At 38.0% G+C, this 25,311-nt stretch overlaps 1 protein-coding gene and 1 pseudogene across 1 annotated transcript in view; both read left to right on the forward strand.

Annotated features, from left to right (window-relative positions):
- Positions 1–25,311, forward strand: part of GALNTL6 (polypeptide N-acetylgalactosaminyltransferase like 6) — a 944,384-nt gene that overhangs the window by 64,429 nt on the left and 854,644 nt on the right. The gene's annotated exons all lie outside the window — the stretch shown is intronic.
- LOC139011773 (large ribosomal subunit protein eL6 pseudogene) lies at positions 641–1,655 on the forward strand (annotated as a pseudogene).

The raw sequence follows: 25,311 nt of genomic DNA on the forward strand, positions 1-25,311 counted from the left end.
AACTCAAAAAACCTATTATGAAAATATGAACAATTTATGCTAAATTCGTTTCATTTATTGCACCATCTTCATTAAGATAATTATTTTGAGTGAATTTATTTTCCATAGAATTGCTTCAAGAATTTCTCTTCTCTCTCTTTACAAAAACTATTTTCTTCCACATCCCTATTCCTTCTTATGTTTTCATTATTTGATAAGGCAGTGCCTGCTCTTGTCCCATGGATGCTTAAGTAGACCAGAAGGACCACTTAATTCTTGGACTAGTTCTCTGAATGTATAAGGTATTTCTATAACCTTATTGGGCTAAATGAAGGTTATGGAATATAGTGTCACCATAACATTATTGGATGAATTGAATATTTTCATTCCTCCAACCAAGTACTTATGTAATAGAATTCTATAATAAAAAAGGAATGCAGTTTATCATTTGAGTTTAGTTTGAAGTGCACTGTCCATGCTCAGAAGTTTCTTCATGCATATGTAATACCTGCTAAAACTTTCACTTATTGAAAACCATTCCTCAAGTCTCATGCTAGGTGCTATTCTAAAACATTTAAAACATATTCTCTTTTTTGAGATTTAGGACGTATATATGAAAATAATTAGATTATTATTAGAGTTCTTTTTCCCATCTTGCAAGATGGCAGGTGAAAAGAAAACTGAGAAGCCAGATACTAAGGAGAAGAAGCCTGAAGCCAAGAAGAAGGCTGATGCTGGCAGCAAGGTTAAGGCGCCTAAGAAGGGGAAGGCCCACTGCAGCCAAAACCCAGTCCTCATCAAAGGAATTGGCAGATATTCCCAATTGGCTATGTATTCGCAAAAGGCCATGGACAAGAGGAAGTATTTGGCAGCTAAATCTAGGATTGAAAAGAAAACAAAGGAGAAAGTTCTTGCTACTGTCACAAAACCAGTTGGTGGTGACAAGAATGGTGGTACCCGAGTGGTTAAACTTGCAAAATGCCTAGATATTATCCTACTGAAGATGTGCCTTGAAAGCTGTTGAGCCAGGCAAGAAACCCTTCAGTGAGCATGTGAGGAGATTGCGGGCCAGCATCACTCCCGGGACCATTCTGATCATCCTCACTGGGCGCCACAGAGGCAAGAGGGTGGTTTTCCTGAAGCAGCCGAGCAGTGGCTTGCTACTTGTGCCTGGACCTCTGTCCCTCAATCGAGTGCCTCTTTGTAGAACATACCGGAAATTTGTCATCACCACCTCCACCAAAATTGATATCTGTGGTGTGAAAATCCCCAAACATCTCACTGATGTTTACTTCAAGAAGAAGCTGTGCAAGCCCAGACACCAGGAAGGTGAGAAGTTCAACACAGAGAAAGAGAAATACGAGATTACAGAACAGCTCAAGGTTGACCAGAAAGTTGTGGACTCACAAATTCTGCCAAAAATCAAAGCTGTTCCTCAGCTCCAGGGCTACCTTCGCTCTCACCAATGGACTTTATCCTCAGAAACTTGTGTTCGGAATTTCTTATAAGAACCCGATTAAATAACTGATATGTTAAAAAAAAAAAAAAAAGGTAAATAAACCCTTTGGTTATACAAGCAAATAATCATTTGAGAAATTACAAAAAGTCTAGGAGTTTCAAAATATAGGAAGAATATCACATGGTGAGATGATCTCATATGAATTTCATATATTATATGATTTTTAAAAGGACTAATGATTAAAAGATTTGAATATGTTTTCAAAAGTATGAACTTGATTAAAGAGATAATGAAATAGGATTACACTTAAAAACAAGGAATGTGAAATAATGGAACAGGATTTCAGAGAACAAAATATCTGGAATAGGCTATAAAGATCAAAACAAAACAAAGGAAAGATAGAGGAATTCTGAGACACTATTGTTCGAGGGTGCTATAACAATAGGTTGACAATTATGGCTTAAATTTGGGCCAAGAGAACAACAACAACAACAAAAATTGGGGAACTAGTGATTGTACTGGGCCTCCTAACAAGTGCTAGTATTCATCCTGCTTAAACCAACATATCCCACACCTTGTAGACTATATTTAGGAAAGCTGGGAAGAAGAGATATGCAATGGAATTCTGTGGACAGGAAACTGTCAGATGCAGGAACAGGGGGCAAAAGCTAAGGAAAAGGGTTGGACTATTGGTGTGTCATGGAGCTGGGAATTGTTGGCCTTGACCAAGGCCTTCTGAAGAATTCACATATACTCCTCCAGGGCCATTAACTGGATTTCCTTCTCAAAAGAACATCTGTACCCCGAGAAGCTGGCCAGAGTATCCATGAAACCAGCAGAGAGATGATACAAACTGAAGTTAATTACAGAAATATTTTTCTTTCTTTCTTTACCATGACCCCTCCAATATAATCAGAGCTGTTATTCCTGGAGAATAGATGAGAGCAGTGGGCAGCTGAGGACCAGATCACATATATCTCTTCTTGAATTTTTTAGATGCTAGGGTGGGAGATCACAGAATAAACAGACTACTTCAGATCTCTGGAGCTCCAAACGTAATCAATGATGGTGGAAGTGGTCCTCCTTAAATTAGAATTTATTTTGCAATTCTAAACTGGTATACATCTGAGAGATCTTGGCGGGAGATCTAGTTTCCATGGTCTAAGAAGCTTAAGAGGACTGAGCAATGTGAGGTAAAAAATACAGAGAATGATAAGGAACGTGTGTGTGTGTGTGTGTGTGTGTGTTAACACTTTCTTTTTTTAATATATATTTTTATTTATTTCAGAGAGGAAGGAAGAGGGAAGAAGGGAGGGAGAGAGGGAGGGAGGGAGGGAAGGAGAAGAAAAACATCAATGATGAGACATAATCATTGATTGGCTTCCTCCTATATACCCCCCACTGGGGACCAAGCCCACAACACAGACATATACCCTGACAGGGAATTGAACCATGACCTCCTGGTCCACAGGTCGATGCTCAACCACTGAGCAACACCAGCCAGACCAGAGCCCTTTCTTATTCAGGAGACAAAAAATAGAGGCATATGGGAGGGCATATTATCACAGATAATAAGTGGAGAGTATTACGAATTCAGGTGTCTATAAATTTGGGAGTGCAGTAAAAGTCAAGAAGAATGATGAATGCTGGATTTCGTCACCTTGAAGAGTGGCTTCATTATATGAAGGAGACAAGAATCAACATTGATGATTTGATGACTGGTGAGGACATGCAGTAATTTCATCGAGGAGGTTGAATCTGAAAGCAAGGATAAGTAACTAGAGTGTTTTGAAGGGACTCAAGAATCAAAACAGATGATGTGTGGTGAGAGTGAAATGAAACAGACAAGCTGGCAGCTGCAGTTATAGCAACTGAGCTAAGACGTTACAAGGAATAGAAGTAGGCAGGTTGGTCATTGAAGGGCCAAGTGGAAACTATAGGATATAAGCTTTTAGTTCCAGCATATACTCCATTATAGGACTACTAGAGGCCCAATACACAAAATTCGCACAAGAGTAGGCCCTCACAGCCACGGCTGCCTTGGCCCTCACAGCCCCAGCTTCGTCTGGAAGGTCTTCCGGATGGTTGTTCCGATGATTATTTGGCTGTTCGGTTGATTTGCATATTATGCTTTTATTGTTATAGACTAGAGGCCTGGTACACAAAAATTTGTGCATTCAGGCAGGTCCCTCAGCCCGGCCTGTGCACTCTCGCAGTCTGGGACCCCTCAGGGAATGACCACCTGCTGACTTAGGCCCGCTCCCTGGGGGATTGAGCCTAAGCTGGCAGTCAGACATTCTTCTGGGAGCCCAGGAGCCCTCAGGGGATGGCCACTTGCCAGTGGGGAGCAGGCCTAGCTGCAGTTGGACATCCTTAGCACTGCTGAGGAGGCTGGAGAGGCTCCCACCACCACCGCTGTGCTGGCAGCTGTCAGCCTGGCTTGTGGCTGAGCAGAGCTCCCCCTGTTGGAGCGCACTGACCACCAGGGGGCAGCTCGTGCATTGAGCACGGTCAGTGTGTGTCATAGTGACCAGTGATTCCCAGTCGCTCTGCTGTTAGGGTCAATTTGCATATTACCCTTTTATTATATAGTATAGAGGCCTGATGCATGGGTGGGGGCCAGCTGGTTTGCCCTGAAGGGTGTCCCAGATCAGGGTGGGGGTCCCGCTGGGGTGCCTGGCCAGCCTGGGTGATGGACTGGACTGATGGCTGTTTGCAGGCTGGCCACAGTCCCTTCAGGGTGGGGGTCCCCACTGGGGTGCCTGGCCAGCCTGGGTGAGGGACTGATGGCTGTTTGCAGGCTGGCCAAGCCCCCCAGCGGGGACCCTCATACCATGAGGGTATGGCCAACCTGGGTGAGGGGCTGATGGCTGTTTGCAGGCTGGTCACAGCCCCCAGCCATCCAAGCTCCCAGTGGAGGCTGGCTGGAAGCAGGTATCTGGGTTTTATTTAGCTTCTGTAATTGAAACTTTGTTCCTTTTGCAGAGGCCACAGCCGCCCAGGAAGGCGGGAAGCTTGGCTTCCTCCATCTCCAGGGCAACCAAGCCTCCTGCTTGCTCCAGCTCCGTGGCTGCCGGCCGCCATCTTGGTTGGGTTAATTTGCATATAGTAGCTCCTATTGGCTGGTGGGTGTGGCTTGGGTGTAGCGAAGGTATGGTCAATTAGCATCTTTGTCTTTTATAAGTGTAGATTATTCAGAAGTGCTGCAGCAGGAAAGGCATGGATAATATGACTAATCTAGAAGTGTTCATGAATTTGGTTATTTTATTTTAATTATTTTTTTACATTTTATTTTATTTAAAATAAGTTTTTACAGTGAACATTTTATTTTTTAAATTTTTTTTGATTAAGGTATTACAAATGTGTCTTTATCCACCCATTGTCCCCTCATCCCCCCAGTCTTGCCCTCACCCTCACCCCCTGTTGTCTGCATCCATCACTTATGCTTATATGCATGCATACAAGTCCTTTGGATGATCTCTACCCCTTACCCCCACCCTCCCCTACCTTCCCACTGAGGTTTGAACATCTGATCTATGCTTCTCTGTCTCTAGATCTGTTTTTGTTCATTGGTTTATGTTGTTCATTAAAGTCCACAAATGAGTGAGAGCATGTGATATTTATCTTTCTCTGACTGACTTATTTCACTTAGCATAATGCTCTCCAGTTCCATCCATGCTGTTGCAATTGGTAGGAGTTCCTTCCTTTTTACTGTGGCATAGTATTTCATTGCATAGATGTGCCAAAGTTTTTTAATCCACTCATCTGCTGATGGGCACTTATGCATGCATACAAGTTCATTGGTTGATCTCTTACCCCCTCCCCCCTTCTGCCTTCCCTCTGAAGTTTGATGGTCTGTTCAGTGCTTATCTGTTTCTGGATCTATTTTTGTTCATCGTTTATGTAGTTCAATATATTCCACAAATGAGTGAGATCATGTAATATTTATCTTTCCCTAAGTGGCTTCTTTTGCATAGCTTAATGCTCTCCATGTCCATCCATGCTGTTGGGAATGGTAAGAGTTCTTTCTTTTTTACAGTAGGGTAGTATTCCCTTGTGTAGATGTACCACTGTTTTTCAATCCACTCATCTGCTCATGGGCACTTAAGCTGTTTCCAAATCTTAGCTATTGTGAATTGTGCTGCTAAGAACAAAAGGTTGCGTATGTCCTTTCAGATTGATGTTTCTGATTTCTTGGGATATAGTCCTAGAAGTGGGATTACTAGACCAAATGGGAGTTCCATTTTAATTATTTGAGGAAACTCCATATTCTTTTCCACAGTAGCTGCACCAGTCTGCATTCCCACCAGCAGTATACAAGAGTTCATTTTCTCTACATCCTCGCCAGCACTTGCCTTTTGTTGATTTGTTGATGATAGCCATTCTGACAGGTGTGGAATGGTATCTCATTGTTGTTTTGATTTGCATCTCTCAGATGATTAGTGATTTTGAGCATGTTTTCATATGTCTCTTGGCCTTCTGTGTCCATTTTCAAAAAGTGTCTATTTAGGTCCTTTGCCCACTTTTTATTGGATTGTTTATCTTTCTTTTGTTAAGATGTATGAGTTCCTTATATATATTGGAGATTAGGCCACTATCTGATATAACATTGGCAAATATGTTCTCCCATGCAGTGTGCTTTCTTGTTATTTTGTTAATGGTTTCTTTTGCTCTGCAGAAGCTTTTTATTTTGTTGTAGTCCCTTTTGTTTATTTTCTCCTTAGTTTCCATTGCCCAAAGAGCTGTATCGGTAAAGATATTGCTACAACATATGTTTGATATTTTGCTGCCTATGAATTCTTCCAGGATTTTTGTGGTTTCCCATTTTAGATTTAAGGCCTTTATCCATTTATTTTTGTATATGGTGTAAGTTGATGATCTAGTTTCATTTTTTTGCATGTATCTGTCCAATTTTCCCAACACCATTTATTGAAGAGACTGTCTTGACTCCATTGTATGTTCTTGCCTTCTTCGTCAAATATTAATTGAGCATAATGACTTGAGTCGATTTCTGGGTTCTCTGTTCTGTTCCATTGGTCTATATGTCTGTTCTTGTGCCAGTACCAGGCAGTTTTGAGAACAGTGGCTTTGTAATATAGCTTGATATCTGGTATTCTGATCCTTCCAACTTTGTTCTTCTTTCTCAAAATTGCTGCTGCTATTTGGGGTCTTTTTTTCATTCCATATGAATTTTTGGAGAGGTTGTTCTAGGTCTGTGAAATATGCTGTCGGTATTTTAATGGGGAGTGCATTACATCTATAGATTGCTTTAGGTAGTATGGACATTTTAACGATGTTGATTCTACCAATCCATGAGAATGGTATATTCTTCCATTTGTTTATGTCTTCCTTTATCTCTTTTTTCAATGTCTTGTAGTTTTCTGAGTACAGGTCTTTTACCTCCTTAGTTAAATTTATTCCTAGGTATCTTAATTTTTTGGTGCGATGGTAAATGGGATTGTTATTTTAGTTTCTCTTTCTATGAGTGCATTATTGACGTCTAAAAAAGCCATAGATTTCTGGGTGTTAATTTTGTATCCTGCTACATTGCCAATTCATTTACTGAGTCTAGTAGGTTTTTAATGGAGTCTCCAAGGTTTTCTATGTACAATATCATGTCATCTGTAAACAATGACAGTTTTACTTCTTCTTTTCCAAATTGGATGCCTTTTATTTCTTCTTCTTCTTTGATCACTTTGGCTAGAACTTCCAGTGCTATTTCAAACAGGAGTGGTGAGAGTAGGCATTTCTGTCTTGTTCCTATTCTTAGGGAAAATGGTTTTAGTTTTTGCCCATTGAATATGATGTTGGCTGTGGGTTTGTCATATATGGCTTTTATTATGTTGAGGTCTGATCCCTCTATTCCCAGTTTGTTGAGAGTTTTTATCTAGAAAGGGTGTTGGATTTCGTCAAATGCTTTTTCTGCATTGATTTATATGATTATGGGATCTGTGTCTCTCTATTTGTTTATGTGATGTATCATGTTTATTGATTTGTGGATATTGTACCATCCTTGCATCCCCGGAATAAATCCCACTTGGTAATTTTGTATGATCTTTCTAATGTAATGCTGGACCCGATTTGCTAGGATTCTGTTGAGGATTTTAGCATCTATGTTCATTAGAGATATTGGCCTGTAATTCTCTTTTTTTGTAGTGTCTTTATCTGGTGTTGGAATTATGGTAATGCTGGCTTCATTGAAAGAGCTTGGAAGTGTTCCTTCCTCTTGAATTTTTTGGAATAGTTTGATGAAGATAGGTTTTAGTTCTTCTTTGAATGATTGGTAAAAAATCCTCTATGAAGCCATCTGGCACAGGGCTTTTGTTTGCTGGAATTTTTTTATTACTGCTTCAATTTCCTCCATTGTTATCGGCCTGTTCAGATTTTTTTTATTCTTCCTGGTTGAATTTTGGAATGTCATATTGTTCTAGGAATACTTCCATTTCTTCTAGGTTGACCAATTTGTTGGAATAGAGTTGTTTATTGTATGTTTTTACAATTCTTTGTATTTTTGTGGGTCCTGTTGTTATTCTGCCTCTTTCATTTCTGATTTTATTTGTTTGGGTCCTCTCTCTTTGTTTCTTGGTAGCCTGGCTAGAGGTTCAACAATATTGTTTATCCTTTCAAAGAACCAGCTCTTGGTTTTATTGATCTTTTGTATTTTTTTTCTCTATGTCCTTTATTTCTGCTATGATCTTTATTATTTCCTTCTTTCTGCTCACTCTGGGCTTTTCTTATTGCTCTCTTTCTCATTCTTTAAGTTGTAGAGTTAGATAATTTATTACCACTATTTCTTGTTTTTTGAGGTAGCTCTATAATGGTATGAACTTTCCTCTCAGGACTGCTTTCACTGTGTCCCATAGATATTGAATTGTTGTGTTTTCATTGACATTTGTTTACAGTATGTTTTTTATTTCCTCTTTGATATCTTTGGTAACTCAATCATCCTATATAATAAAAGCCCAGTGACTGTTATGTTGTAACAACCATAATGACTACCAGCCAGTCGACCAGCCGGTAGCTATGATGAGCACTGACCCAGACCTTGCTGTTGTTGCCCTGACAGCCCCAAATCCTGTTCACCCGCACGCTGGATCCTGACAGGAGGGAGGAGGGAACTGGATACCCATATTCCAAACCCTGGCAACTGGGAGGCAGGAGCCCAATTTCTCTCGGAAGTGGCCAATCCCGTTCACCCACACCCTGGACCCTGACAGGAGGGAGGAGGGAGTTGGATACCTGCACTCCGGACCCTGACAGTAGAGAGGTGGGAGCCCCAATCCTTGCAGAACCGGCTGTTGGTCAGCTTGCTGTCCACACCCTGACAGCCCAGATTCCTGTTCACCGGCACCCTGAACCGTGTTTGAGTGTGCTTCTGATGCAGACAATTTATGCAATGAGAATAAATATCATTTTATTGAAGATTTTTTAAAAATTACATTGAAGAGAAGATGCCTGTGTGAAGTGTGACATGGATGCCCTTAATGAAATTCAAGAAGTATTCACGTTGCATGGAATGAAATGTTCACATTTCAGTCTTCCAGACTATCGTATGAGTGACAACTGGCAGAGGTTTTCATAAATTCTCTGAACGATGAACAGTTGGAAGCCTTTCAGACTATAACTTCTGCCATCGAAGATCAAACTGTACACCTCAAATGCTTTTTCTTGGATGGTTCAGGCAGTAGTGGAAAAATATATCTTTATAAAGTTTTAATACATTATATTAGAGGTCATGGTGGTACTGTTTTACCCACATTGTCTACAGGAATTGCTGCAAATTTACTTCTTGGTGGAAGAACCTTTTATTCCCAATACAAATTACCAATTCCATTAAATGAAACTTAAATTTCTAGACTCAATATAAAGAACGAAGTTGCTAAAACCATTAAAAAGGCCCAACTTCTCATTATTGATGAATGCACGATGGCATCCAGTCATGCTATAAATGTCATAGATAGATTACTAAGAGAAATTATCATGGGAAAGTCCTCCTTCTTGGAGGGGATTTTTGACAATGTCTCAGTGTTGTGCCACATTCTATGTGTTCAGCCATAGTACAAATGAGTTTAAAGTACTGTAGTGTTTGGGGATGTTTCAGAAAGTTGTCTCTTAAAACAAATATGAGATAAGAGGATTCTGTTTCTAGTTAATGGTTAGTAAAACTTGGAGATGGCAAACTTGATAGCAGTTTTTATTTAGGAAAGAATATTATTGAAACCCCCTGTGAAATGATTTGTAATGGATCTATTATTGAAGCTACCTTTGGAACTAGTATATCTATAGATAATATTAAAAATATATCTAAACGTGCAATTCTTTGTCCTAAAAATGAGCACATTCATAAATTAAATGAAGAAATTTTGGATATACTCGATGGAGATTTTCACACCTATTTGAGTGATGATTCCATCGATTCAGCAGATGATGCCGAAAAGGAAAATTTTCCCATCGAATTTCTTAATAGTATTACTCCTTCAGGAATGCTATGTCATAAATTAAAATTGAAAGTAGGTGCAATCATCATGCTACTGAGAAATATTAACAGTAAATGGGGTCTTTGTAATGGTTCTAGATTTATTATCAACAGAAGCTGAAGTATTAACAGGATCTGTGGAAGGAGAGGTTGTTCTGATTCTAAGAATTGATTTGTCCCTGTCTGACACTGGCCTCCCATTTAAATTAATCCGAAGACACTTTCCCTTGATGCCAGCATTTGCAATGACAATTAATAAATCACAAGGACAAACTCTAGATAGAGTAGTAATATTCTTGCCTGAACCCATTTTCGGTCATGGTCAGTTATATGTTGCTTTCTCTCGAGTTCAAAGAGCGTGTGACATTAAAGTTAAAGTTGTAAATACTTCATCACAAGGGAAATTAGTCAAGCACTCTGAACGTGTTTTTACTCTTAATGTAGTATACAGGGAGATATTAGAATATGTTTAATCAATTTACTAGTCATTGTTTGTATCAATGTTGTTTTTATATCATGTTTTTGTTGTTTTTATATCATGTCTTTGTTGTTGTTATATCATGTTAATATTGTTTATTTATTAATAAATTTATATATTATTTTCATATACATTTTACTAATTTTCTTTAATCTCTGACACTTCTATTATACAGAAAGGGCAAATAGCGATATTAAAATATTTCTTCTAATCAATTCTCTTTCAATATGCACGAATTCGTGCACCAGTCCGCTAGTTGTTTAATAATATGCTATTTACTTGCAAGTGTTTGGATTTTTTGATTATTTTTATTGTAGTTTATTTCTAATAGTATGCCACTCTGATTTGAGAAGATGCTTGATATGATTTCAGTCTTCTTGAATTTGAGAAACTTTGCCTGTGTCCCAATATGTGGTCTATCTTTGAAAATGGCCCATGTGCATTTGAGAAGGATGTATATTCTGAAGCTTTGGGGTGAAATGTTCTGAAAATGTTGATTAAGTCCATCAGATCTAGTGAGTCATTTAGGATTGCTATTTCTTTGCTGATTTTTTGTTTAAAGGATTTATCCAGTGATGTCAATGGGGTATTAAAGTACTTTACTATGATTGTATTGCTGTTGATCTCTCCCTTGCTATCTTCCAGAAGTTTTTTTATTTATTTGGATGTTCCTTCATTGGGTTCATATATGTGTACCAGAGTTATATCTTCTTGTTGTATTGATCCCTTTACTATGATTAAGTGGCCTTCCTTATCTCTTGCTATGGTCTTCACTTTGAGGTCTATTTTGTCAGATATAAGTATTGCTACCCCAGCTTTTTTTTCCATTTCCATTTGCCTAAAATATATTTTTTCCATCCCTTCACTTTCAGTCTGTGTGAGTCCCTTGTTCTGAGGTGGATTTCTGGTAGACAGCATATATATGGCTCATGTTTTCTTATCCATTCAGCCACTCTATTTCTTTTGGTTAGAGGATTTAGTCCATTTACATTTAATTTTATTATTGACTAGAGGCCCAGTGCACAAAATTCGTGCCCGGGGGGGTTGTCCCTCAGCCTAGCCTGCACACTCTCCAATCAGGGATCCCTCGGGGGTTGTCGGACTGCTGGTTTAGGCAATCGGGCCTAAACCGGCAATTGGACATCCCTCTCACAATCCGGGACTGCTGGCTCCTAACCACTCGCCTGCCGCCTGCCTGATTGCCCCTAATAATTCTGCCTGCCAGACTGATAGCCCCCTAACCACTCCCCTGCCAGCATCATTGTCCCCAACTGCCGTCCCCTGTGGGGCTGAAGGGAATGGGGCCTCCAGCTGGATGAGGCAAGGCTGAGGGGACTGGGCGCTGCCATCTTGTGAGGGCATGGTAGTCAATTAGCATATTCCCTCTTTATTGGCTATGAGTGCCACCATCTTGTGAGGGCATGATGGTCAATTAGCATGTCCTCTCTTTATTAGATAGGATAGGTACTTGTTTGTAGCCCTTTCTGTTCTTTATGCCTGTGTTCCTTTTTGCCTTTTTATTCCTTCTTGTTACAACCGTCCCTTTAGCATGTCTTGCATTGTTGGCTTGTTAATGATAAACTCCTTTAGCCTTTCTTGTCTGCAAAGCTCCTGATTTCACCTTTAATTTTCAATGATAGCCTTGCTGGATAGAGTATTCTTGGATTCAGTCTCTTGCTTCACATCACTTTGTATACTTCATTCCATTCCCCTCCGGCCTGCTGTGTTTCTGATGAGAAACCATTTGATAATCTAATGGGAGATCCTTTGTAGGTAATTCTCCGTCTTTCTCTTGCAACCTTTAAGATACTCTCTTTGTCGTTAATATTTGCCATTGTAATTATGACATATCCTGGTGTGGGTCTTTTTGTGTTCATCTTTTTTGGGACTCTCTGTGTTGTGTGACCTTTTTCTTCCCCAAATCAGGGAAGTTTTTTGTCATTATTCCTTCAAATAATTTTTCTAAAGCTTGCTCCTCTTCTTTTCCTTCTGGCATCCCTATTATACATATTGTACTTCATTTTATGTCATCCCAAAGCTCCCTTAGGCTCTCCTCGTACTTTCTAAATTTTTTCTTCAATTGCTCTTCAGATTGAGTGTGTTTTTCTGCCCTCTTTTGTAACTAACCAGTTCGGTCCTCCACTTCTTCTAGTGGACTATTGAAACCTTCCATCATGTGTGTGTGTTTTTTTATTGTAGCTATATCATTTTTTATTTCCTCTTGATTTGTACATAAGTTGCTGATTTTCTCATCCATCTAGTTTATGAACTGTATGACCCTTACTCTGAATTATTTTTTCTGACTTACTGCATGCCTTTGTTTTATTTAGTTCCTTTGGGGGGGGGTTCCCTCCTTTTCTTTTGCATGGAGGTTGTTTCTTTGTCTCCCCATTTTCCTGTCTCTTTCTGGCCCTGGGCACCCTGCTTGGGTTTTAAGAGGTTGAAGACCCTATCAGGGCAATGGTACAGAAATCATTAGCCTATAGGCTGGGTCTGCCTTGAGTCTCAAGCCTTTATTGTTTCTGCTCTGAGTTTTATCCCCTTCTTCCATGGATCTGGTCCATCAGTTGTCTGCTTCAGATGCTTGGGATGTTGGGAGCGTATGCACAGTTCCTCTGATGTGCAATTCTCTGTGAGGACCCAGAGACCTCTGGCATGCAATTTTCTGTGCGGCCCCAGCACCCTTGGCGGGGTGGCACCCTAGGTCCCTCTGGCAGCTCATTTGCAGCGTGATCCTGTGGTCCCTGGTTGGGCACACAGGCTTGCTCCAGGTCACCCTGAGAGTGCTTTCCTATTGCCTGGAGTGAGGCATGTGCTGGGTTGCTCCGAGTGGCTCCTGCAAGGCTGTCCCAGGGCCCGGAGAGAAGTAGCTGTATGTTGCTCTGGGTTTCACAGTCCCCACTTTCTTGTATCCCTCAGTAAGATGCATGCTGGGTTACTCCAGTTCACCCATCCTCAGTGTGGAACGGGGACAGGTTGACCTGGGTCACTCAGTCCATACTCTCCTGTCACCCAGAGTGAGGTGTCCATTGGGTTGCTCTGTATGGCCCCGGAAGGACTTCCCGGGAGCTAGGGTGGAGCGGGCGTGGGTTGCTCTGGGTTATACAATCAGAGCACCCCTGTGGCATGCTCTGGCATGCCCTGGGTTGCCCTGGCAGCAGGTCCCAGTGCTGGGGGTTGAGCGGGTGGCTTCGGGTCAGGCTAGCAGCACGGTTCTGAGGTCTGGGGCAGGGTGGTGTACAGAGTTCTCCCTGGCTTGCACTCAATGAGGTGTCTGGGATCCTATGATGCTGAGTCCCAGTGGACTGGTAAGCAGGCCTGGTGAGGGAGCTTACTCTGGTGGTTCACGCTCCCTGAAGACATCTGGGAGACTACCAGGAGGTACTGTTCCACTTACTGCTGGGGCACAGTGGTGATTCCATGCGGGTTATGGCTGGCAAGCTGTGTTCTCTATGCATCCTCTGCCCTTCCTTATTGAAATTGTCTCCTCAGCTATGTCTAATTTGTTAATTCGGCGTGGATGTTCTCCGATTTAGTTGCTCTTCTGGCCTGGCCCTAGGAGGAGGTGCATGACACTGCTGCCTATTTAGCCGCCATTTTCTCTTCCTCTTCAAATTAGGTTATTTTAGAGGAACACAAAGGGGAAAGGACACCTAACATATGATATATAGGATAGTTTTAAAATAATTGCCTCTGGCACCTTATGATCAATATATATAATTACCATTTTTGTTCTGAATTATATATTTTCCTAGTATGGGGAAGAGGGAATTCAGGAAAGTGAACTATATTATTTCATTCTTCATTACAATCATTATAGCTGTCCATGCAATCACAGGTGAGCAGGAAGCCTAATACAATCAAAAAAAGCGCTTACTATTCTAACCAAAGTGGAAATAGATAAAAACTTAGATATCCTTGTCTCCTGGAGAGTGAGAGGTGAAGACTAAGAACCACAATTTTGCCAAAGGTCTAGAATTATTTCAAAATGACTACAATCACATTTTGAAAAAGTTTAAAAAGGATAAAAATTATACTTGGAAACTACTATATCTTGTTTAAATGATAGATGACTCAATTTTAAAAGGATAAAAAATCATAAACTGGATCTTGTGATAAAATATTCTATAATGTTATGCTGGCTTTCAACTTGAAATATGATCTGTGAAAAATCACTTTCTATTTTCATGACTTCATCCAATATAAAAAGTAAACATAGTGAGTTACTTGCTAAGCTCTTGCACATGATGTTGCAAAACATAGTAAGGAAATTATTGTTGAAGCATTTTTCACATTCCAAATGCCTAATGTAACTGATGACAGAGAAATGTTGGGAAGCACATGAGACTTGGTTGGAAAGTTTGTAAGGAGGACATTCTGAGAAAAAGGAAGTGTGTGGAAGGCCACCTGTCCTGTTTATCAGAATTCCGACTTAGGGGAGATTTAGGAGAGTGTCCAAGGCAGCGCCCCTAATTATTCCTTGACCTTTCCAAACAAGTCTGTGCATGTGCAGACCCCCAGGTGTTTACTGGAATCCTTATACCTAATCTTTGTGTGCCCTTGCCTTGAGGACAATGCAAACACATGTGTCCTCCCAAGATTATTTACCCTAATGATTATATGTAAAAGCTGCAACAAAAGCCTAACGAGGCAGGCAATCAAGGCTGCCTGGTCCCTTTGGCCTCTCTTTTACAGCAAACGTTGTGTCAGAGTAATCCATCGCTCAGGATCTGCTGGCCACCCCTAACCCATGAATAGAAAGCTTACCAATATTATTTTACAAATATTTAACTTGAAGGTTTGAATTAGAAAATTTGGAATGGAAAAGAGCAGGAAAGCAATTAATTAGAAACAGGCTCTTTAGAAGGGTCTTAACGTGTATGAATTTATAATATGTATTATATTAAAATCTTTTCTATGTGTTAAATCTTTGGTGAATATTGATTGTGTTATAAACTACATTATAATATTATGTTTTGAAGCATAATATTGTTTGCTGCAGATTGAAAGGGTAGCTAAAACATCAAAGACAAAGAGTTTGACTGTTTTGTCTATTTCTTTATGATTTTGAAATATTGGCAATGTCTTCGATTTATGGAATATTGACAATAATTATGATGAATTCTTAACATATCAATTTAAAACCAAGAAATATAAATACATAAATAATGTCTTCTGGAAACTTTATTATATATCAACTAGAGGCTTAGTGCACGAATTCGTGCACAGGAGGGGTCCAGCTGGCCCGCCCAATTGGGGCCGATCAGGGCTGGACCGGCTGATGGGAGGGGCCATGGGCAGTTGGCAGGCCAGCCCCGCCTCCCGGTTGAACTCACCATGGAACTCCCAGTGGAACTCCTGGTCTAATTTGCATATAAGCCTTTTATTATATAGGATAATTTTTTTTCCTTTTAAAATAACATTTCTCCCTAGAAATAATTGACTAGCATAAAGATTTATAGTCATTTATAAAAAAAGATACCAATTATTTTGTTAAACCATTGCTCTTCCTTTTCCTATTTCCCTTGCCTTACGATTTTTATCTTCTTCCTTTTTTTATTCTGTTGTGCTCACTGTTAATTAATTTTCACAGATTTTTCAGTGTATTTTATAACTAGGTTTTATAAGTGGTAAATTAAAATGCAGACAAGGAAGTTGAAAGAAAAAATATGATGACAATAAAAAATAGACAAAACAAAAATCATAACTACATAAGATACAAATATATTAATTTTGTTCTCTTATTGTGAATTTATGGGTTTTAAAATTTGAAATTAGCCTGGTCAGTATGGCTCAATGGTTGAGTGTCCACCTATGAGTCAGGAGGTCAGGGTTCCATTCCTGGTTGGGGCACATGCCTAGATTGAGGCTCAGTCCCCAATGTAGGGTATGCAGGAAGCAGCCGATCAATGATTTTCTCTCATCATTGATGTTTCTATCTCTTTCTCTCTCTCCCTCTCACTTCCTTTCTGAAATCCATAAAAATATTTTTTTAAAAAATTTGAAATTTTATCTATTTGTAAAGTGCTCTTTTTGATCATCAAAAGTATTTATTCAGTGATCACATGAACACATGATTAGCATGAAGCACCTTGCAAATTCAAATGGTAAAATCCACGTTTCAAATGACTAGAATTTACATTCTAAAACAAACAAATAACAACAACAAAAAACTCCACATGTATATAAACAAAAATGAATATATTCATTATTTTTATATTTTGATTGAACTAATAAGGCTGGTGCTTGCAAACAATAAAAATCATTTAAACATCGAGGTTATATTTATACATATGTATGGTTAACAACAATCCATACTTCTAGTTGATCCCTTAATTAATTATAGCCATTTGAAGTAACATTTAGATAACACCATGTTTTATTAGAATGATTGCATTGTGTTTTCTTTAGTCACTAGTTTGGCATTCATTCTTAATATTTCTATACTATGTTACTTTTTAAAAGACAGTGTTATTACTAGAATTATTCAATGATTCACTTTTATGCAAATGCTATACACAATTTTAGTCATTCAAAATTTTCATTTAGCCATTCGTTGAGTTCTTGATGTCATACATGTTCCTTAACAAATCATTCATAACATAGTCCACTAATGCAGATAATACAGGTGCAATTTGAGTTCCTAGTGCTTCAATTAAATCATCATAGTTATTATAATTGTATCATTTAGTGACCAATTCCATTTTGATAAAACACCATTGATCATGAGAAGAAGTAAATAACATATCAAGTCATCTGCAGTATTACCAGGCATCAGGAAGTAAGATTTCCTTCAGTTCTCATCCTGAAGAAATGAGATCCCAGAAGGAAAATTTCAAAGAGAAATGGAGAAAATAAGTAAGTTTTGAGTGTAGAGTTGGCTATATATGTGCTGATTCCAGTCTGGAAAATTATTTTGACATCCAGGGATATCTTGGACAAAAGGGGATAAAGAAAAGTTGGGAGGTATCTGAAATAGACTTTCCTATTATCAGTATTAAGATCTATGTATATGTCATTTCGTTGTTGTATATAATGATGAGTAATTTAAATTTTATTTTTCATAGAGAATATGAAGGAGTTCTTTTTATAAAACAAAACTTGATTTTGGAAGCCTTTTTATTAGGATATTTTACTTGTTTTATAGAGATTACTTTGATGACTGATATAAAAACCCATACATTTCAAAAAAGTTTTATGCTTTAATATTTTAAATTACTTATAGTTAAGAAGAGTAATGTATCATTTTAATTTGATTAGTCATCAAAGAATAGGTTCTTGATTAATCAATCCCTTTGTTGATGGGAGTATTAATTCCACTTTGAATCCTTCTGCTTAATCATAAAAATATTAGACTTATGCATGTGTTTTTCATAAAAGTATGAAAAAATAAAACTCATCATATCTTGTTTTATTAATAGGGGAATCAACAACTGTTTTCTTTCTAGGATGCTAAAACAAATGTTTTGTATTAACAGACTAAGGTCCTAGAGGTGTTCTGAGTTATGTCTCTTCTGGAACTAAAAGTAAAACAGCATTTGTCAAATTCATCTTTGTTATTTTTCTTGCAGTAGAAATGTGATTTTTCCCATCATTTTTCTATTTGAAAGGTTGCAGAATCTTTAGTAAGGCAAAAGGTGATATTTGACTTACATTCATGTCCCATGCACATTTTTCTTATTCTTATGATAAGAAGCCATTCACAGACACAAGGTGAAGTTCAGAGGTAGATTAAAGTTAACTGTCGAAGAACCCAATGTGTTTTCTTAAATGGAACTGAGACTGCTCAGATGGACAAAAAAGAGAAAGGGAAGAGGAACTCTCCAGAGCATCCATCCCAATGTAACAGAAAGAGGCACTAATTGCAGGGCCTGACTTGGATAGTACACAGTCTCTCGTAAATACGTATTATAATTATTTTCATAGTTCAGTTACTGTCTTATAGATAAGACAATTGTCTATAATGCAAAAATATGTTAAACCATTGTCTCTCACAACTAGGATCCCCCTGTTTTACAAATGTATTTACATACTTCTAACTAATTAATGGTTATATAATTAACTAGAGGCCTGGTGCATGACATTCATACACTGAAAGGGGGGAAGGGGATCCCTCAGCTCAGCCTGCACCCTCTCCCAGTCCGGGAGCCCTCGGAGGGTGTCTGACTGCTGGCTTAGCGCTGCCTCAGAAGTGGGAGAGGCTCCCAACACCACTGCTGTGCCAGCCGTGAGCCCAGCTCAGGGCTTCTGGCTAAGCAGCACTCCCCCTTTGGGAGTGCAGTGACCACTAGGGGCAGCTCCTGCATTGAGCATCTGCCCCCTGGTGGTCAGTGCTCATCATAGTGACTGGTGGTTTCACCATTTGGTCTATTTGCATATTAGTCTTTTATTATATAAGATAACAAAGGCCACACTGAACACATTTGATTCACATGACTGATTTTTTTCTAGAAATGTCTAAAGCAAACCATTTGTTATATAAATCTACATTGGTTCTTAAAAATGAAAATAAAGAGTAAAAATTAACAATATAAAAAGAATGGGGGAAAGATCTAAACCATATCAAAAGACATAGATGAACTTTACTTTTCACCAACTTTATTATCACTGAAGCAGTGTCTTTTCAGAGATGGTACGTGGTAATGAAAATTCTACATTTCCAGTTTATATGATTTCACTAAGTAAATACTGCAGATTATATTTGAAAAAGTATGGCTTGAGCTCATTAAAAAAAAAAACAACTAATGATGGGACATGTCCTCTTCATCAGCAATTTCCTTTCAACACAATATCCAGAAATTATATTGCTGATTAAATGCTTCAACTTTTTTAACAGTTTGAAATTGAAATGTAAAAATATATATTAATTAAAACTCTTAAGTGATTAAAAGAACTGAAGCCATGTTTATTTTCCTTGGTATTCTTATAATGTATTTAAAGGTATATAAAATGAAAATCAAATAATAAAAAATATAACAAAATAAACCAAATACGATCCTAATCATTAAAACACCATAGACCAGAAGATTGCAGTGATAGTACATGTGTGAAATAATTAAATATAGGTAGATATTTAAAAAGCACTGAGTGTGGTTAGTTAGGGATAATTGTACAAAATAACCTCCTTTTGAGATTTTCTGATAATTTCATGTGAAATATCTGCCTCTTGGGGGAAAATAAAAACAGCTATATTCCACCTGTGGAGAAGAATAGCCAGTGTCAAATAACCATTTGCAATAAAAAAGGGAAAACTATTTAGTAGCATTCACAATGTAAACTGAAGATAATGAAATATTATTTGATAATAAAAGAGGAAACTCATATTCATGAACAAAATAAAATTTAATACATAAACTGCTAGAAAAGTAGAATTGTGCTTTTAGAGATTCACCCAAGATTTTCACCCAAGACTTTAGACCAAGCATGTCAAACTCACGGCCCACAGGCCACATGCCTCGTTTCTTTGGCCCATGTTAGCCTTTGAGTTTGACATGCTTGCTTTAGACTATTTTTACAGGATATGATAGTATCTTTTATTTAAAATGTGTAATATTAAATCTGGGCACTCTTGCAGATTATTTTGCTTCATTTAATACTTTTATGCAATGACTATCTGTTTATATGTATATATATCAATTTATCTGGACATTTATGTATGCACTAGAGGCCCAGTGCACAAATTTTGTGCACTGGGGGGAGGGGGTGGTGTCCCACAGCCCAGCCTGCACCCTCTCCCAATCTGGGACCCCTCAGGGGAAGTCTGACTGCCACCAGCCCAGTCGCCCCCAAATGCCCTCCCCTGCCAACCTAGTCACCCCTAACTGCCCTCCTCTGCAGGCCTGTTCCCCCAACTTCCCTCCCCTGCAGGCCTGGTCCCCCCCGAACAGCCCTCCCCTGCAGGCCTGGTCACCTCCAACTGCCCTCCCCTGCCAGCCATCTTGTGGTTGGCTGTGGGCACCACCATCTTTGAGGGTGTGGCAGCCAATTAGCATATTCCCTCCTTATTGGCTGTGGACACCGCCATCTTTGAGGGTGGGGCAGACAGCATATTCTCTCCTTATTGACTGTGGGTGCCACCATCTTTAAGGGTGAGACAGTCAATTAGCATATTCCCTCCTTATTGGCTGTGGGTGCCACCATTTTTGAGGGCAGGGTAGTCAATTGGCATATTCCCTCCTTATTGGCTGTGGGCTCTGCCATCTTTGAGTGCGGACAGTCAATTAGCATATTACCTCCTTATTGGCTGTGGCTGCCGCCATCTTTGCCACGGTATGAGGGTCAATTAGCATATTCCTTCTTTATTAGATAGGATATGTTATTTTTGCTGCAAAAAATAACATTGACAGGATATCAATACAGATTTTAAAATACAAAAAAATTTAAAAACTTTATAATTTAATATATTGTATAATTTAATCACTTTGAAATGAATTTTCCAATAAATTTATGCTCACACACCTTCTTACTCATTATTGCAATTATTTCATGGTACAGCATCATTTTATGTAATATTTGAGCATTGGAAGACAAGAGGCTCTAGCTTTACTCATGCCTGGCATTGGTTAGATTTTACAACTAGGCATGGCTTATCAAGCACATAAATGAATACATGCAAGCATAATTGTTTATAGTCCACCTCTTTAGGTGACCCTCATCGATGTGTGTCTTCCTTAGATGACTGAACAGGAATCTACCTGTGCAGAGGGGTAGAATGGGCCTCAGAATGGTCTGGCTTTTCTCTGACTACATGGCACTGAGAATACTAAAGAAAGGGACTGTGATTCTAAACAAAATGCTTTTTATCTTTTATCTTTCACCTCAATTTTTGAATAAGCACTTCAGTGAAAACTAGATGATTTGTCTAATACCCAAGGGCTAGCAATAGTTTATAGCAAAGGACATTTTTCATTACACTTTCCTTCCCTGGATGTATTATTTGACTGTTTCTGCACCTGTGCCACAAGATGGTGGGAAAGTGACTAAAGTGTTTTCAAAACAAAAGATTTACATATAGCATTTCATCTTTTCTTAGTTTAGTGTCCCGAAAAGTAACAAGATAATTTTTTTTTTTGGTCATTGAAATTCCACAGATGAGAAAGGATCTGTTACAGTAGATTACTGAAAACGAGAGCTAAGAATCCCAGTTTCTGATGTTTCCCAAGGTACTTGCACTTCTGAGTTTTCATGTAATTTTTCAGGAGAAAGTAGAATTATAAAGAAAATGAATATTTTCTTCTCTTTAGAATAGGTTATAAATTTAAAAATAATCTGGATACATACATATGCATTAAAAAGCAATCTCTTAAGAATTTTTCATTTGTATTTTACATTAGAGATAATTGCATTGTTTGAAAAAGGAATTTTTGTTGGTTATAGATTAGCAAATGAATTAGTTTAGGGGTCTAAATATTTGTGAGAGATTATCAATAGTAATATTGAAATGAGACATTATACATATTTACATTTTTTATTTCTCAACTTTATACAGAAGCTGTTATATTTCTCTATTATAATAACAATGCTTCTCATGACATGAAAGAAACTCTCTTAGCGTCATCTTTGAAAATGCTATTTGTGCAGAATATTAACTTCAAAGGCTTATATGTTCTTTCATCTGAAATGCACTGGAATCAATCATTCTCCTTGAATGATGAAAGTATCAAGAATATAGGAGTTTTAAGATGTGAGTTTGATATGTACTCTAACTTTTACCTTATTAAATCTTTGCTATGTTTTGTACTACTGCCTCCCTTTAATATTTTAGACCCAGAATTTAAAACCAAGTCAAAGTTGTAAGAAAGTTAATCTGTTTAACACTTGCACGTTTGTATTTTGAAGGTATTTTTATTTCCAAACCTTTTACTTGAACATGACTTTAAGGGAAACAGTTTTAATTTTTTTTTCAATCTGCTCTGGACTCGCAGTTCAGTTTCTCACTTTTCTGGTGTAATGGTACCCTTGTACTGACCCAGAGACTCTCAATATTCCTTCTATATCCCAACCTGTCAGGTCTCCCAAAGAACCTTAGGACAAACATTGTGTGAAAGAATGGAAGGAAATCTTCTCTCTACACCACCCACCAGGAAGAGTTTAGGGATATCAGAATCAGTATTGATGCGGGAGATAGATGATTAATGTGGGAGATCAGAGAAATTAGATCAATGGCCTTTCTACCCAGAAAATCCCAATAGAGCCTTAGCATCTTTACATTTTTGTGATCCTCAAGATTGAGTTTATCACAGTTCCCACCTCAGAAGAAAATTCCTAAAAGAGAGTATGTAAATAACATAATTGCCAATTCTATTCATACCATAATCATGGACATATATGTTGCTCCTTTATTCTAGACATGACTGCTTACCTCTCCCACCCTCCTACTTCTGTAGTTCTAGAAACTAACCAAAAATAATTAAAGAAAAACTTTGCAGGTAGCTCCCAACTGACTTAAACTGTCTGCTAATTTGCCAAGGATTATAATGGAACTTTCAGATATAATTAAGGCTCCATAATAAGGCCTTAATTCAGAAATAATTAAGGCCTTTTAATAGAACAATTATATCGATAAAACTATGTGAATTAGATGAATTTCTTATTTGCCAAGGGTCATTTATTGGCTTGGGGAGTATTAATATTTCATCTGGGTCGAATAATACAAATATACCAAAGTTAGGTTTAGATATTAGGAGAAAGCTACTACTACTTTCTTTTTTTTCTCTCTCCTAAAATATTACTAATCATTTGCTTCAATAATTAGCTTTCTACCAGGAACAGACTTATGTTTTCTGCATTTGAATATTAACCGAGTCCAGGAATCCTGAAAGTTTTTCTTATTTCTACGTTAAATAATATGTTTATAAATTCAACTTCTGCGCAGCCAAATTATAAATAGAAGTCTTCTTATATGCTTATGTGCAGAAACAGTCAAACCAAGTGAGGTTTATTACATGCTCTTAATATATTAATGACATTATATTCAGTCAGCTACACCCATATTCATAATAGAGACATACCTGCTACCTGATAGCACTACCGATGCTTCATCCCAATGTTCCTCTCCTCAGAGAGCGCTTGCCTACGTCCTGTCAATATTTGCTTCTGTGGCACTTCTTCTTATGCAGCGATAGGCATCAATATCTTTTTTTTCCTTGATGATACATTATTTCGTCCCATATGTTTAACCTTCTGTCAAGTCATAGTGGAGACCACATGCCCTGGATCTAATAGTCCTTTCCGAAGAGTTTGCCTATATTGGATTTGTGTATTGATGACATAAAAATTCTCAGACATGAGTCTTGTTTTTCTAATTTCCAACTTCATGGGCCCCGAATTGGGGAAAAAATATTTACATTGAATAGCATAAAAATGAAAACAACTTTGCATTTCTTTGACTACAACTTTGTATTTCTGTGATGTGTTTTGTAGTGACTGACAGGAATTCAACTCAAATTTACTTAAGAAAAAAAAGGCTTAATAATGTAAAGGAACTATGATAATTCTTCACACACTGAGATAAGATTCTAAAAATTATTATCAAACTCTAGCTCCTTCAGCTTCCTTCAGCTCTGATTTCCTTAGTTTGGTTTTAATCCTAAGCACTTCTTCTTAAGTGAAGACAAGATGGTTACTCAACAGCTCCAGACTTAGACATTCCAGCTTTTGTATCTTAGCCACATGAGAATAAAGTGCCTTTTTTTCATCAGTTCCATCAGAAGTCTCAGGATTGACTCTTGATCATCCTGTGACACATGACCATTTCTAAAACATCACTTTATCCTGGCATTCGCAGGCTTTTAGTATGCATCAGCACCACCCATAAGGCTTGTTAAAAGACAACAAATTGGAGCCTAATTGGGATTTAATACACAGGTAGACCGAGGCCCAATAATTTACATTTCATACAATTTCTCAGATGATGCTGAAGTTGGGATGTGATAACCATACTTTGAGAACCACTTGGATGGAAGGTTACAAACTACATACCGGGAGAGAGGGCTTCGGTCTCATCTAGATTACATGAACAGGACATGGGTGAAAGCCATCCTCCAAAAGAAAATCAGAATGCACACACAAAAAAGGAGCAAATATTACTCCTGGTAGAGGTCAGCAGAGGAGCAGTCTGCTCAGCTCAACACTACAGAGGTTGTACCTTCCCTCTTCTGCTATTCTTTGTAAAAACTAGAAAGAGAATCCAGGAAGGTTTGGCAAGGAACTATGTTCAGCACTGTGCTGTGCATGTGCTACCAACACAGTACCTGGTAGGTGTAAAATTCCTAAGTATCTGTAGAATTAATTCAGCAGAATAACAGAAAAATATAACAATATAACCACGGGGGAGTATTCCTGGAATACCCCAAATTTAAAAAATAGGTCACATGATGAACTTGATAAATATTTAGTAAGTCATATGATAAACTTGATAACTATTTAACAGGCACTGGTCAGTAATGTACACTAATTTTAGAAAACAACAATAAAATGAAAATAAGTATGAATGAATGTATAATTCCTTAATAATTGATACAAATGCATGTACACAAACACATACTAACAGAAAGTCGAGTTCTTTTCCCAATACTCAATGTTTGGGGGAATTAAAATTAAACTATTTTTATATCTTAATTCTTGTCATGCTTTGCAAAGAAATATTTTTTATAAAACTAACACTGACAGTATGAATACATATGACATCATACACATACGAAAAATATCTATATTTGTGTCATTGCAACCTTATTACTTTGAAATACAGATAAACTTGAATAACTCCCCAAATAAAAATCAATATATGCCAGGGTTACCATTTTACTTTTTGAATTGTAATATATGTTTATTGCAAAATGTGTTTTACACAGTAGTTTTGAGCTATTATATATATTTAATTTGTGTCATGTCTAAAAGGTAATGATTGGCATGTTCCTA

Source organism: Myotis yumanensis, unplaced genomic scaffold (genome assembly GCF_028538775.1).
Source record: "Myotis yumanensis isolate MYYU_CA2020_CCGP unplaced genomic scaffold, mMyoYum1.0.hap1 SCAF_5, whole genome shotgun sequence".
In the NCBI taxonomy this organism is placed as follows: domain Eukaryota; kingdom Metazoa; phylum Chordata; class Mammalia; order Chiroptera; family Vespertilionidae; genus Myotis; species Myotis yumanensis.